This window comes from Athene noctua, chromosome 23 (assembly GCF_965140245.1).
Source record: "Athene noctua chromosome 23, bAthNoc1.hap1.1, whole genome shotgun sequence".
Classification (NCBI taxonomy): Eukaryota; Metazoa; Chordata; class Aves; order Strigiformes; family Strigidae; genus Athene; species Athene noctua.
The window spans coordinates 8,078,443-8,090,944 of NC_134059.1; the positions used below are offsets into that span (position 1 = coordinate 8,078,443).

The window sequence follows — 12,502 nt, forward strand, 5'->3', positions numbered from 1 at the left end:
AGACAGACAAGTGGAGGACTGTGGTTTTTCTGGCCATCTGCTGCAAATGTCTTCTGGGGTGGTGAGGGGGAGGGAATAGCTGTCGTCTTCATCTTATCCCACAAATGTGACAGACTAAAGGTCATTAGGGCCAGGCCTGAGATCACTGTTACTGAATATAACCCCTGCACAGAGAGTCTAAAAAAGGAAAAGAAAACGGCACACTGTGTCTGCATGTAGAGTGGTAAGAGGAGTTGCTAGGAAACCACAGGATCTCAAAATGCATATGACCTAATCTGGAAGATAATTTATATGATGAAAATAATAATACTAATGACAGCCACTTACAGGTTAGAATGATTAATTTGGTTATCTTGGAGCCCACGTGTTTCTGAGAGCAGGATGGAACTCAGGTCTCTAGCTTGTGGCTCATTGCTGCTTTTTAAGAAACTTGGAGACCGAGGACAAGCAGGAAGGGCAGTGAAGCCCTGTACAGGTGGAGTGTGGGGTACAGCGAGGAGGATGATGTAAGTGGCTGTCAGCATCTTGGCGACCTGCTGTTCCCAAAGGGACTGACATGGGAGGAAGAATAGCCTGGCTTCATCTTTGAGCTGCTTTGCAGAAGTGCAAGGAGCAGGAGCTGCTGGCTAGGAAAAATGCTTACCAGATGGCAGGCCCAGGAAACAGCTAATTATTATTTATTAATGATTTTCATCTAGTTCTCATGGAGATAATGTTCACTCTTGATTTATGTGGTACAATAAACTATTAAGTTACAACCTATGACATAATTTCATATTTGCCAGACATCTTCAGCTTTCCAGACCTTCTGTATTGAGCAAGGAGCTGACTGGAGTACGTGTGTGTCAGGTACTACGAGTCTCCTCCTGCTCCCTCTCTGGCCTGGAGCTGTTATTGGAGCTGGTTGGGGGTCCAGGGACCTCCAGAGGTCATCTGGGGGATTACCGGGCCCAACCCCCCTGCTCAAGCAGGGTGACCTAGACCCAGTTGCCCAGGACTGTGTCCAGGTGGCTACTGGATCCCTCCAGCACCTCCCTGGGCAACCTGTGCCGGTGCTTGGTCACCCTCACGCTGGAGCAGTGTGCCCTGCTGTTCAGACGGAGCCTCCTGCCTTCCAGTTTGTGCCCACCGCCTCTGGTCCTGTCACTGGGCACCACTGGAAAGAGCCTGGCTCTGCCCTCTTTGCACCCTCCCTTCAGGGATTTCAGTACATTAATTAGATCTCTCTGAGCCTTCTCGTTAGGCTCAACAGTCCCAGCGCTCTCAGCCTTTCCTCATATGAGAGATGCTTCAGTCCATATCCTACTGACTTTAGCTGCTGCAACCACACTAAGAGCATCCCTGGCAGGAAATGCAGCTGCACTAGACAATTAACAGTGCTTCACAGTTTCATTCCTAAACAATCGGAAGTTTGAGTATGAATAGACCCATCGGTGACTGCTGTGCTGAGTCCAGAGGTGCAGTAGGTGTAAGGTGCACACCACTGATCTTTCAAGGCTGAAATGAAGCTGTTCTCAAAAGCAATCAACAGAATACTTTTGATCTGATTTTTATTTCTAAGGTGGAGTATCACAGCTGTTCCATAAGTGCTCGCTTTTCTTGCATGTGTCTGCATCTGTTGCTAGTTCGGGTCTGGACTTAAATTCGAGGTGGAAAGAACATGGTTGATTTTAGGATATGGAAAAAGATAACAAGCAGATTGTACAGTTAAACAGGAGTTTCTGCAGACTTAAGAACGGGGCTTAGAGTATGGAATTACAAAAAAGTATTTCTTGTATGTTCTCACCTTCCTAAAATTATCTTGTCTGTGCTACCTTTGACTAATTTTAGCACAAAATTCAGAGAGGAATTCAGCAAAGACTTCAATTTGTGCTTGTGAGTGGGAACTCAGTGCACATATGTAACTTGGCAAGGGGAATGGATGAAACCTTCATCTGGTGGAAAGTAGCTCAGCTCCCTGGCCTATTGGGGTAGTTTTTCCTTGCCAAGCAGAAAATGGAAAATTCTTCATTTAAAAATAAAAAATTCAAAAATAATAGAGTGGACAAGGTACTAAATGAATCTGCTGTCTGTGGAGTGCTTCCTCGGTATTGCCCGGCAACACTGATCATCCGTCCCACTTGCGCTCTGGGAAGCTGACATGCCATCTTTAAGAGAGCCTGGAAACAGGCTGGACTGCCAAATTAGGACTCGGGGTTATTGCATGTGTTCGAACGCTGAGGGAAATAATGGCTGTTTAAAAAAGCAAATGGCCCATATAATACGTACTAGTTGTTGTTCTGCTAGCCATGGCTCCATCCGGCTGTTGTAGCAGTTACAGCAGCGATAGAAAAATTAGTTTCTGCAGATCATCTTTCTGTCTTTTTAACCTTTTTTTTTTTTCTTAAGAAACAAAGTATGTGCACATTTGGACTTCCTTCCCCTCAAATCTTTACGTTAAACAGTTTTTGAGCCAAGCTTAAATATTCTGTCATTTTTGCTTTGGGGGAGATGTTGTAGAGCTGCATATGGAAATTAGCTAGTGTAGGACTCATTATATTCCTATATAATTTGATAGAACCTCTTGCAGTCAGACCTTGATCTTATTTTGGGCCTCTTCATTACTTTTCAGAGATGAAAGATTCCCCTCCCCTGCTCTGTGGCTCTCCTTTTAATCCTACCTTACCCTTGGCACCATTAAAGCAACAGAACATCATTTCAAATGCACTATATCGTTTAATCTTTTCCAACACTGCAGAACATGATGTTCGATCTATTTATAGAACAATGCACAGAATATGGAGTTTAATGGATCTCGGCTTCTCTCCTAGTCGTAGATATTCTGGCTGATTAAACACAGAACTTTGAAAAAAGTGTCGTAATATACAAAACTTGCCGAGAGAAATGCAGGACGGTCAGGAAGCCCTTGGAGCACCGAGACGGGTGCGCTCCTATGGCAAACTTCCTTTTGTTTTCATCTTGAACTTAACAAGCTCTGGCTTCAACTTAGTGAAGCTCTTACTCCTACTGGGCATTTATTTTAGAACTTCATTCTTCTATTTAGAAAATTTCTTCTGATTTCCAGCCTGCCTGTATTTGTTGCCAGTTTTACTCAGTTGTCATTGTATTGACATTTTCTTTTTACATAGACCGTTCCCTTTCTGGTGTTTGTTGCATTTTACAGGAAAGAATAGAATAAACTTCACTTTTTGTAGAGTTTGACAATTCTCACTTCATTCCTTTGCTTGACATTTAAGTAGTAAGCTTTTTTGGAGGCCATTTCGTATTTTTACCCTCTGTAGATGCCCTGATTATTTCTAACACCTTTTTTAGTTATTCATTTATCTATCCACCCAGTAAGGGTGACAGTCAGACCTTGATCTCCATAAGAACTGACCTTATGGACAGTTTTTCCTTGGTTGAAATATGTTATATGCAGCTACTGCATCTTGGCTGAAATTCAAAGCTTCCTCGGTGCTGAAGTTCCCACGCTGCTAGTCCAGCTGACTGACAAAGCTAGCTCTCTTCACTTCTTAGGTTTGCCTCTTGAAATAGTAATAAAAGAAATTCCTACGTATACGTTTTTGTATTCTTAATGCTGTAACAGATTTTAGAGCTTGAGTCCAAATCGCTCCAGGGATGCGTGGTCAAAGAGGTGCCATACCAATTGTAGTGGGAATATGTTTGGATTCTAGAGGACTTTCTGCGAGGGAATGGCCATGTGAGCAATCCTGCGTGAGAACAAGAGTGATAAGAGCCTCAGCCGAGCAAGAATGCGATAAGGATGTGACCCTGACTGAGGGGGGAGAAACTCGATGGGACAAACAACCCCCGGCAGGGGTTGGGATGGAAGAGGAAGTTACCCAAGGCAGGCGCCTGGCAAGGCTGATGTGGCACTTTTTATCCAGTCATGAGAAGGTTTAAAGCGCGGGCTAAGTTAACTGTCCAGTCTTGAGGACTTGTACTGCGTGTTACTCACGTGTGCGGGAGAACAGTATAAAAGGGCTGAATTAGTTGTAATTAACGGGCATTGCTTGATCACATCGGTCGTGTGCGTGCTCAGCTCTCCCGCAGGAACATGCTATAGTTCAAGTTACAAGTGAAGTATTATGGGATATAAACCAGGGTCTCAAAATTTGTCTAGAAACTTATTACTTAATAAACATCTGAAGAGAAGAGCCTCCTGTTTTTCTGCATCGTTAATAGAGAGTTTGCTGTTCTCCATTATTCTAAAATAAGGTTTGAAAACAAAGTGTGATGAGCATCTGTCTGCCTGTGATTTATCTGACTGTCTGTGTTTCCAGATCTCACTTTTGTAACTTCTTTCATACGGCTCACACCCCTAATTAATAGCTATAAAGTATTCGGGGGATGGAGAAATTAACAGAATTTGATCTAGTGTCATATGCCAACTCACTAGACCTGATATATGAGCACTAATTAATGGTGTGGAGGCCTGTGGTTAGCTACAGAAAATGAAGGTAATTGCTTCATACAGTGCTGCTCACACCTTCCCCGGGAAGATGGTGAAAGCATGGTGGGGATGGGGATGATGGCCACAAAATCTTTGTAGGAAACTCAAGAAGAAATCAAATTTGTAGAACTCCTTTTCTTCCATGGAATGAAGCCCAAGGGGAAGAGCTGGGGGGGGGGGGCTGTAGTCCTGCCTTGTTGCCTGCTCACTGATGGTTGAGTATGTGTCATCCCTGACATTCGGGTACCCAGAGGGACGGGTACCCGCTGGCAGCGAGGGGAGTGAAGGGGGTTGAGTGTGAGTGTGGGCAAGGCTGGTGCTCCAGGGAGGGCCGGGCGGGAGCTGGGCTCCATCCCCCTTCTCTGTGCTACGTGCCGTCAGCGTTCATCGAGGGAAGTGTGACTTGCTGGCAAGTGAAAATTGCTCAGAAGCCAGATGACAATAAAGCTGCTGTGCAGCGCAATTGGCTTTCTTCCTGAAGCTGCTCCTAGGGTTTCTGGGGACAAATCTCTTGCATTAGACTTCTGGGGAAAAAAAATCTTGTCACGAACCCTATTTGATAAGTGAAGACTCTGAGAAGAACGTGTGTCTCGGCTCACGTCCTCACGCTGACAGCCGCAACACGCTGGCTGCCTGCCTCGCTCTGGCAGATGCGGAGGGAGAAGCCTCCCTCGCGCTGTCCCAGGCGCTGGAGCCCCCGGCGTGTCGGCAGAGCTGCGAGTCCTCACGGCTCTGCCCGGCCCAGCACCGCTCTGCCCGGCCCAGCACCGCTGCCCCCTCCTGCCGCAACGGCCCCGAGCCGTCCCCACTCCACCCCTGACGGAGCTGAAGCTTCGTGCGTGGACAGAAATGCCCTGGCGCCTGGGTACGGGAGCTCGTGGAGAATGCAGAATTGCTCGTTTTTCACTGTATTTGTTCGAGTCAGTGCTGAGCTGGGTCTAAAGGGCTGCGCTTACATGGAGAGGGGGTGGCTGGAGTTCCCGCCAGGCAGCGGTCTGCGGGCGAACGGGGAGTTCTGCTGCACCGGGACAAAGGAGAAATGAGGAGCTGTTTCTGGTGGAGCTCTTTGGTGGATTGAACTGCTTTTTCTTCCTGCACGGTGCGCACAGGCTGACTGTGATTTCCCTATATAGATTTAAAAAAAAAAAATAATTATCTGTTTTATGCATGTTCCTGATTCCCTTGCCTGACCCGTTCTCTGCCAGCATTTGCGGTTGCTCTGCCACCGTGACTGGTCAGGAGGGCACATGCCATCGTTTCTGCTGCCGCGTTTGGTGAGTCAGCAAGAATTGCTAGGGCAAAGGCTCAGACAGGGAAATTTCAAATCCTTGGTATGAAGAGTATTGCCATAAGGTGGTTTCACTTCATGACCTTGTACGTGTACATGAACTAACTCTGCAAAAATCCACGGAACCAGGAAAGGAAGTGGATTTATCCCAGTCCTATGTGTGACAAAACCCGAGTCACAGAGAGAAGTATGGAAAGGCAATGCTGCTGCAGCACAGCAGAGTCTGTCAGAACAGTGAGACTGGCTGGAGTGGGGAGCCAGAAGAGCACGGCAGGCTCCTGCTGATGCCCGGAGCGGGCCTGCCTCACGCTGGTTTAGAGCCCGATGTGATGCTGGAGTTACCAGCAGTTACTGTCTAACGGGATTTTCATGACCTTCAAGCAACAAAGGCTTGTTCTGAGTCAGACTTTGCAGACCACTGCTGCTGGGTGGAGTGGGAGGAATGGAGTCATGAGATTCTAGGACTCCTCAAGTTGGGCTGTGTAAGACATCTGGCAGTGCGTAAGCAGGGAGGTTCTGCAGTGGCCCTCGAGAGACGTGCTGGTAGACTGCAGCCTGTTCCCATCTACGGGAATTAGAGGACTGAGACCCGTGCTGCCATTCCAGCACCACGTGTGTCAGCGACAGCGGCGTTCTGCATCTGCTTATCACTGTCATGGTACAAATTAGTAACCGCAGTAAGTGTTACTACCATTTACACCCACTTCTAGTTATGTCTTTTCCTGACCCAGTGGATATATCCATATCCATTAATCTAGACATAACCACATGCTGCAGTTGGTGCAGGGGTGTTTGAGCTGTATTCGTTACGCAGCCTGGGAACTGCATGGGAGCTGAACTGCACCCAGCCCACTTGATTCTGCGTCACTTAGAGCGGTAAAATAACTAGTTAATAAAGGTAACAGCAAAGACTCTGATCACTAGAACTCGATTCCAAAGTAGGGAAGGGCCTCCCAACATTTTCTGGCTGAATGTTTTGCATGCAGGTCTCCTTGACGAGGCGACTTCAGCTGGCATTTATTTAGACATCTGGGATGCAGTGGGCAACATCAGCCATTACAAATCCTACCGACTGTGCTACATAATGAGCCATCTGGACAGAGGCTGCCACACACAACCTGGCCTTCCAACAGGTGGGGAGAGGGGGCACCCTCCTGCTGCGATGGCTGAGGAGAGATCCTGAGGATGGATTACTCAGGTTCTTACGCGTTGCAGGCTGTTGACTGAGACATGATGTGAAAGGGCCTCAAGGCATGAAACAAATGTAGAGTGGCTTCTGGATATGTGTGGAAATTATTTCATCTGGGCATTGGGCCACTACTGACAACAGGCTCAATATTTAGATGTATGGTCTTGCTGTGGAGGCTGAACATACAAGCTCTAGCTCACTGATCTCAATCCTTCCTTTCAGAGAAGTCTACTCGTCTTAAACAATTTGGGACTTGGGGAATTTGAACTAGCTGAACTGATGGAAAACGCCAGTTTGCTTTCCTGGACAATATGAAAGAAAAGAGGAAGGATTCCTGGTTGGTTGGTTGGTTTGGTTTTTTTCCCCCCTGAACTGTATGAGGGGATGTGACAAACACCAAACAGGAAACAGAAGAGGAAGAGAAAGAGGTACCTACCCCAGCAAAAATTAAATCTCTTTTTTTTAAAAAAAAACACAAAAAAGTAATTAAAACTTTTTTTTCCTTTGTCAAAAACTGTTAAATATCAACAACAACAAAACCATATTCCACACAGATTCATTGTGGTTGAAAAAAACATGTTTTTTAAATGTCAGCCAGCTCCAGTTTTAACCTTATTGTTTCTCTCTCTCCTTAAGTTCCCAACCTCATCCCCTGCTGGGAACTGAGTCATGTTCTGTCGCTGAGCATTCCTTAGACAGCTCACAGCTTTGCTCGAGTCGCTTTTTCTGGCCGCCCTGTTCCATGTTCTGAAGTTCACTAACCCACCTCCAAAATTTAGGGTGTCAGCTGAAACACAGAACATTTCAAAGCTGACTCCCCTGCTCTGTAGCAAATCAATTATTATAATGGCCTCATTATTGACAGGTGTGTGGGCCGCCTTTCTCATGGGTACAATGATGACATAAATGTAGTATTAAGCATTCTCTTCATCACCATCTTCCCTCTTCATCTGCTCTAACTGCAGCCCTGTTTTCTGTGCCTCTGGGAGCGATGGCTGGGACTGGAACAGGCTGTTTCTAACGTGCCTCTCGTGGAACAATCAGAAAGACGTTTGTGTCCTTACTCTTCCTTTTGGCTTAAGCCTCTTTTAAGCATCTCCATAGTTACCTCTTCATCAGTCTGCAGAGTCATAGTTGCCTGTGCAACCATCTCATGAGTAGCTCTTACTGTCAGGAATAACCTTCCCCCATCTACCTCCTCTCGTTGACTTCCATCTGAAAAGATACAGCTTCTGCCTTGCCCCTGCGTTCCTATCTTCTGCTGGATATTGCCTCTGGGATTGAATGCTTTAACTCATCCACCAGGCAATTTGTCCACTTCTCTGCTTCACCTAATTTATACCATCTACTCTTTGATAGCCTGCGTTACAGTTGTCAGTTTCATGTTAGAGTTTTACGTGAGAGTGGCTCTGCAAAATGATTCTGCCCTGGGTAGTCCTTTCCTTGCCTACGTCTGGGTGTTTGGTTCTTTCCAGGAAACTTACAGCCTAGAGAATGGAATGCAAAGACTATTTCAAGGATTTAGCAGTACATTGCTTGTTCTCATAGAGTCAAAGGCCACCAGATAATAAATGAAAAGAATTGAACGGACTAAGGAGCGGCAGTCCTTGAAAGCATATGTACCTCAGACCTGAAACCAAGCACTGTGATTACTGAAGTTTTCGTAAGACTCACAGACTGGTTTGGGTGGGAAGGGACCTTAAAGCCCATCCAGTGCCACCCCCTGCCCCGGGCAGGGCCACCTTCCACCAGCCCAGGTTGCCCAAAGCCCCGTCCAACCTGGCCTTGAACCCTTCCAGCGAGGGGGCAGCCACAGCTGCTCTGGGCAGCCTGTGCCAGGGCCTCACCCCCTCACAGGGGAGAATTTCTGCTTCAGATCTGATCTAAACCTCCCCTCTGTCAGTTTAAACCCATTTCCCCTAGTCCTGTCCCCCCCCCCCCCTTTCCTGCAGCCCCTTTCAGCCCTGGGGGGCCGCTCTAAGGTCTCCCCGGAGCCTTCTCTCCTCCAGCTGAACCCCCCAACTCTCCCAGCCTGTCCTCACAGGGGGTGCTCCATCCCCCCCAGCATCTTTATACTTGTAATGACAGTTTCCGTTTAGCCCCTGTGAAATACAGCACTAAACCCATGCTAATCCCTCAGAGATCATCAGCCATTTCAGTATCTTGGCTCATTTAGCAAATTTAACCATTAAATGATAAATGCACTTTAAACGGTTGTGGGTTTGTTGGGGTTTTTTTGTTGTTTGTTTGGTTTTTTTTTCCAGCATCTCAGCATTTACATTTTTCCCTCCTCTGTTGTGCAAATGTGAGGAGGCATACTTCACTGGGTAAGAGGCTCTTTTCTGAACATTTGTTTTCCCCCAAACTGAGAAGATCTAGAACTTGGCTAAATTTTAGCCCTTAAGGGGGCTGGTCTAGAGACCAGTTTGCTTTAGGCTGTTATTGCTATTTCCAAACATTTCAGCTGCTGCTACTTCTATGTGCCTTCTGAGGCTGTGCAAAACCGCTTTAAATACGCTTTTGAGGATTTAGTATCTTCATCTGCATCTGTGTTCACGTGTGCAGGGAGTTGGAGCTACCAGCCACGTAGGCTTAACCTGTAATGCTCTGTTGCCTTTGTTACTGTACTTTTTCTGTCTTACCATTTTTTCTTACTGAAAAGCTGCACATTGATACATCAGTCACTGACCCACCTAAGCAAACTCTCCTTGCTGAGAGCTCCTGTGCAGTTTGTTGCCAGCTCCTGTTTCCCAGGGAGAGGGACGTTGGAGCTGATGGGGTTGTACCACTATGACTAGTTGGACTGTACCGGAGCATTTTGGGAAGATATCCAAAACACCTCTAGTTGTCTTTTCTTTCCAGGAACAAAAAAACCCAACACAACAAACTAACTTTACCGCACTTAGCACAATCTTTCCAGCTGAGGGACCTGAGTTGATTATTTTAAAGATGGACAAAGACAGGAGTCACTGGACCTGGGAAATTAAGGACCCACAAAGGCTCCCATAACACTTTGAAGCCAGTATTTTCATTAAGAGATCGAGTGTTTTCTTCTTTCTTCCTTTTTTTTGGTCACTGTTTGTGTAAAGACAGGACCTTTGATTTTTAGTATTGGCTCTCCATTTAAAGACAGGGGATTAAATTTGCCTGTCAGCAGCTAGAGTTTGCTCAAGAAGGATCAGCCTTGCAGGATTTTTGACCAGTCTGCGAGTCCAGAGGTCTACAACATTCCTGTAAACCTTGGGAGAGCAGTCTGCGCTTGTGGGCTCTTTGCTGCACTAAGCTCAGGGGCTCTGTCTATGCCGCTCATACCGTATTAGCCGGCAGTCCTTCAGCCGTGCTCTTCGCTGCCGCCCTGCTCCGCTGGGAATAGCGCTGGGGCTTGGAGCTGCATTCGCTTAGTCTCTAACTTCGAAACAATGAACTGTTTTACTTTTTCTACTGCCGCTAAAGGAGCAGCGTTTCAGTAGCTGTTAGTAGCTGCCTCTGCTTTCCCTTTCTAGAAGTGGGAGGTGTAGTCCTCAAACCAGCACCAGATACTTGTCTCCTTCTTCGCATTGCATCCACGCTGCAAACTGAACACAGCGAGTCAGAGACTCCAGCATTATCTGAATTACAAAGTCATTCTATTGTCAAGCCTTTTAAGTGTCAAATTCTCTTTTAAAACCAAAGGCTGTGACATTCACTAAGGAACAGCATGGTTTCAAAGTCAGGAAGGTCTATTCTTAGCACATCAGTCAAAAGGAAAAACAAAAAGTCTTGGGGAAAAAGAAAATAAATTTACCAAAATGAACCTTGTCAGAAATGATCAATTCATCTTCCACTCAGATTGACCTGGTCCTTGCTGCATGCCAGAGGACAAAATTTGATGACACAGCACAATAAATTAAGATTGCTAGATCTCCTTGTAATTAATTCTCTTGCAGTGCAGGTTTGGTAAAGAATAATTTATCTTCAAGGTGATTAAATCACTGGTAGTTTGGTTTTGGGTTTTTTTCCTTTTTAAGGAACATTTCTCCTCAGTTAGATGAAGAATAGCTGCTGATGAGTAACAGCCACATCCCAGTATTTTATTCATGCTATTTAAATACCTCTTCCTGCTAGACCAGTGCCTCCTCAACAGTTAAGAGACAAAGTTAAGCCTGAGCACATGTAACCCGGAGGGGTGTCGAGGCTGTGCTCTGTTTTCTGGAGTGCCCGGGTTTACCCACACCCTGCCCTTCAAATCTGTGAATGTCACATCCAGCCAATCTGACTTTATTATTTCTCATCGGAAAACTCAGTCTGAGTTCATAAAAAATAAATAAATATGGTCTATAGCCTAATCTTGAAACCTGTTTGTAAATTAGAATAGTTACGATTCCTGACCTAAATAAAACTTCTTCTGAAGTATTTATACTAATACATACTCTATAAATTATTTATTTTTCAATTAAAAGAAAAAAAAATAATTTATTTAGCACACTAGAAACTTAGGAAGGATGTCTGTGTTATTTCGTCAAAGCTGTATCCTCTAAACTCTGCACATGAGGAGCTGCTGCTCCTGGGCTCTTCACATTCCAGGGCTGAGAGAGCGCAGAGAGCTTTTTCCAGCCTTCTTGAAAAAAGCCATGCAAATGTTGTCGTGTCTTTAATGGGATGGGGACGGATTTTTAACTATTACTAAAACTTTCCTGTTCCTGAGGAAGGGATTTGATTTGCTGGAGGATGATGCTGGAACAAGTATGCTATCAAAGCAGATTCTTAACGTCCCTGGGTACGTCCCGGCCATCTCCAGAGAGGCTGTCATTGAAGTGCTCCTGTCTCTGCCGTTCTCTTTAGTATTCACGCAGTGATGATCATGTGAAAATTACTCACACTTCTGACTTGAGAAAACTTTCTTAGCCCAGAAATTCATCCAATATCAAGGGAATTAGAAATTCAAATGGGGGAAGTTATACACTATGTGTGTCAATACAGCAGACCTTATAAAAGCTGCAATCCATCATCTCAGCATCAAAGGTACGTTTCGTTGTCACCAAGTGGGTCGCAGTCCAACAAATAAGGGAAAAGACGAATCAGAACAAAAAAAAAAAACCTTCAGGATGCTGCCTGGAGAGGACAACCTCATCCAACAGCAGACCCGGAGTCGGTTCTGGACCCTCTTGGCGTTGTGATCCACAGATCCAGGTTGTTTATTTGTCTCGCCTAGTTATTTGCTGCTTAGGCCAGACTGTAACACAGGTTCTGTCTCTTGCTGTGTTTATGTGCCATTTCAGTAGAGCAAGTGCTTTCTCTCAAAGTCTTTAATTATTTAAATGAGCTATTTCACACTGTCCCCCTCACAAACCTCTACGCAAGTGCTCCAGTCCTTCCTGTGCATTGACACCTGGCACGTTCCTGTCGAGAGTTCAATCCGGATACCTTATGCCTGGGTGCAGCCTCACATTAGGCAACCCATGCTGCAAATCATTTAAATTCATTAAAGGAATGTAATGAGCCGTACTGGTTTCCCACCGTCCGGCTGCTGACTGAACAGTGTGCAGTGCAGGGTGGGTTTCCGTTATGGTATCTTTAGGTCTTTTTATCTATG

The 12,502-nt window shown here is 45.7% G+C and overlaps 1 protein-coding gene across 5 annotated transcripts in view; it reads right to left on the reverse strand.

Annotated features, from left to right (window-relative positions):
* The window catches only part of KCND3 (potassium voltage-gated channel subfamily D member 3), a 127,843-nt gene that overhangs the window by 22,057 nt on the left and 93,284 nt on the right, over positions 1–12,502 (reverse strand). The window lies entirely within an intron of this gene.